The sequence below is a fragment of the Aplysia californica genome, unplaced genomic scaffold (genome assembly GCF_000002075.1).
Source record: "Aplysia californica isolate F4 #8 unplaced genomic scaffold, AplCal3.0 scaffold00590, whole genome shotgun sequence".
Taxonomy (NCBI): Eukaryota; Metazoa; Mollusca; class Gastropoda; order Aplysiida; family Aplysiidae; genus Aplysia; species Aplysia californica.
In genome coordinates, this window is record NW_004797860.1 from 347,148 (window position 1) to 351,158 (window position 4,011).

Sequence of the window (4,011 nt, forward strand, 5' to 3'; positions counted from 1 at the left end):
AGACATTGCTAGTTCTTTCTCTCATTCATTGATTTCGCACTCGCCAAACACGCAGTTTTTAAGCACCAGTATGCTTTTGCTTGGAATTGATTATGGAAGAATCAGATAAAACATTTCGATCGGTCAGTGGTGTGACAAGTAATGTTAAGAACAGTTGGTGACACGGCATTAATATCATTGAAGTGTGTAAAACAAATTCCAAACAAAAGAACGCTCTGCAAAGAGGCTATCATGCAGCAGTGGCAGGTTTGTTTAGTACGCATAAGTACAGACACACCATACGAATAAAACAGGTATATAATAATATTTTAAGGAAAAAATAATGTACTTTATAATCGTAAGTGATCACACCATCATTCAGATATTTTTCATAGTGCAAGTCAAAGGTTATGAAGTTTATGGGAAAATAATCAGCATTCAGTTCCAATATCCCTATTTTATTTCTCCATGATTTCCTCATATTATTGTACTTTCTCGCTCTGTACAAAACTTCGAAGTGGTTTCCAGAAGAAGCAATCGAATGATACATACAAAAGCAGCTTCATATTTACATGAGCCTGTAGAACACTCCTGCAGGCGCTATTAGTCACCTTTCAACCTCAGAAGATGGGGCATTTTTACAGTTGGAATAAAAGTCTACACAATGTCAGTGTCCCATGAAACCGGAGGCTGTCACGTTTTGATGACTAGTCTATTCCTTCCACATCACCATATCAGTCCCACTCACTTCCGTAGGATATACAGCGTTAAATTGTATGTATTTAAGGCCCGTACGCACGAGGAACATAATCACTCGTCTTTGGGCTGGGAAGCATGACCCATCTGGTGGTGAAGACAGACGAATGGGTGAAAAATTGCCCCTTTTACATACTCGCTGTCGTTCGACGAGTGCAAATTTTCCTAGTGTGCGTGGGGCCTAAGGCACCCAAACGCAGTCTAATACTATATTTCATAGGTCTCTTCAGCTGTTATTTCTAAAGCTGAGCTGCGAAGTTGATCATGAACATAGAATAGGGTTTGTCTTGCTATTCTAAATAACACGAGAAAAGTAATAAGAAATATAAACTAAATAAAATCAAAAGTCTTCTTAATTATAACCTTTCAGGAATTAATGTTTCCCCGCAAGCTAACCCCTCCACTGACCTACGTGAAGTAATATTGGAAGAGTCTAACTTACTTTGTTTTTAGAGCTCAAACACGCAAAAGGGGGTTACCGAATGGTTTTATAATAAGGCTGCTTTCTCATCTGACTGTGCACATTTTTTAATAGACACCTTAAAGCTCTGACCGATAAAATCTCTTTTAAAGGAGAGACCAATATCGAACTGGGTATCAAAATGTGTTTTTCGGATAACTCCTGCGTTAAACCGCCCCGAATAAATAGTTGCGCATATCTATATTACTTTGAAATGACTTTGTTCATTGTTTTAAATCAATAATCGCTAAACTCTCTCTCTCTCTCTCTCTCTCTCTCTCTCTCTCTCTCTCTCTCTCTCTCTCTCTCTCTCTCTCTCTCTCTCTCGTTTTCACCTCATCCGAAAATTGTCCTATCTGGACATGTTGGTCAGTAAAGGGGTTAACAACTTCCTGGAAAGATTATCTGGTCCACGCTTACAGTGCTGTGACCCGAGATGCCAAAAAGGCCGCCCCGATGAGAGCGAGATTAGCCAGAGCAAGGGATGCGGCACCCCCCTTGCCAAAGTTGTCACGCTGTTTGCTGTTGAACTTCTCAGGGTGACACGCGTGGTCTAGTGCTTTAATCTGAGGAATGGAGTTTTGATTGTTAGTGTTTTACGTCTCCAACAATACAATTTAGATCTAATAAAGGGGGGTGGGCTGCTTCGATCCTGCCTGTCAATAGAGTGAGTAGTATTGTGCAAAATTGTAGCCAGATAGTAGTGGATCTAGTGTTTTACACCTCCATCTACATACGGGCATGCTATTAGCTCATTTGGTATCATGCCAGATTTCGGAGCAGATGGCCCGGTTCGAATTCCCAACAAATCGGTTTGAACTTATTTTGTACTGGGTGCGTTTTTAGTGCTCTACATTAATTTGATTCTGTCTTATCGGAGGTGGATGTTAAATTCCGAAGTGCCGCCTATAAAATAACCTTTCAATGTTAAAAGGTACGTAATCTGAATCATTAAAAGGACGCAGCCGTTTCAACCCTCAATTGCAGGCGTGGTCTGGACCTGAGTAAAGATAAGCACATCGAAACTAAACTCGCCTTTAGTGTTGGGGAGCAGCAAGATATAGTAACAGAAACAATATCTCTCTCTTGCCCTTTTTAACTCCCAGTGGAGCACAGGCCATCAACAACATTACTCCAGCGAAGCCTGTCCTGAGCATCCTTTTCTATCTGTTTCCATGGTGTCCCCGCTTTTTCAATTTCCGCTGATACCGCTCGCCTCCATGTCATCTTAGGTCTTCCCTTTTTACGCTTTCCTTGTGGGTTCCATGTTAAGGCCTGCCTGATGATGCTTGTCCGGGGTCTCCTCAGGGTGTGTCCAATCCATTTCCATTTCTTCACCTGAATATCTTCCTTTACTGGCCTTTGGCTTGTTCTCTCCCACAGTTGAGCATTCGTGACTCGATCGTACCACTTGATCCCCACTATCCTTCGTAGGCATCCATTTACGAAGCTCTGCAGTTTCCTTGCTGCTGATGCTGTGAGCCTCCATGTCTCTGAACCATACAGTAGAACAGTCTTCACGTTTGTTTTGAAGATCCTCAGCTTGGTGTTCAATCCCAGTTCCTTAGACATCCATATATTCCTGAGAATGATGAATGCTGCTCTTGCCTTTTGGATTCTGACTTTGATGTCTTCGTCTGTTCCCCCTGCCTTGTTGATGACACTTCCCAGGTAGGTGAAGGATTCAACATCCGCCAATGGTGCCCCTTGCAGTGTGATAGGAACGTCGGCTGCATTCATTCGTAGAACTTTCGTTTTATCCGTGTGAATATGGAGTCCAACACTACGGGAGAAGGTCCTGAGGCGATCTGTTTTCTGTTGCATCTGGGCTCGACTGTGGGAAAGAAGAGCCAAGTCGTCGGCAAAGTCCAAGTCTTCTAGCTAACTTGAAAGGGTCCACTGTATGCCACTGCGTTGTCCCGATGTTGTCTGTTTCATTATCCAATCCACTGCTAATAAAAAGAGAAAAGGCGATAGCAGGCATCCCTGTCTCACTCCTGTATTCTCACTTCAAACGAGTCTGTTCGCTGCCCTCCAAGTAAGACACTGCAACTCATTCCCTCATACATCTTCTTGATCAATCTCACGAACTTGTCAGGTATTCCGTAGTGGCGCATGAGCTTCCATATTGAGTCCCTATCTAGGCTGTCAAAAGCTTTCTCGTAGTCAACAAAGTTAACGTACAGGGAAGAGTTCCACTCGGTGGACTGCTCCTCTATTATCCTCAAAGTTGCAATCTGATCTGTACATGATCTCTTTTTACGAAATCCTGCCTGCTCCTCTCTTAGACAGACACAATAGAGGGAAAGAAATGAAGCAGGGTCCACACATGGCGCCCTCTAAATCCCGTGCCTTTAGAATTTTCTTTTCTTGATATTGTTTTTCTTCTTTTCCTTCTTCTTTTACGTTTTCTTCTTTTCTTTCCTAGCTCTATATGATCTACACCTCCTTTTCTTACGCTACATCAAACCTCCTTCTTCCCCTGCATGTTCACCTGCTACCGCTCCTCCTGTTCTATAACATCACCCCTTCTCCTCCTCTTCTAGATCTAAATCATCTCCCCTTTTCCCCCTCTCATCCTCCCTTCCCCGTCACCTGTTTCGGGTTGATGTTGCACTGTGGTGGTACTAGCTCACACTCCAGCTCTCTCCTCAGTCCAATGACAGCATCCACACACGCCTCATGGTTCTTCATAGACCACGCCCTCAGGTCACAGTCAATCTGTTTGATGGCCACGCTGTATGTGTGTGTGTGTGTGAGTGTGTGTGTGTGTGTGTGTGAGTGTGTGTGTATGTGTGTGTGTGTGTGTGTGTGAG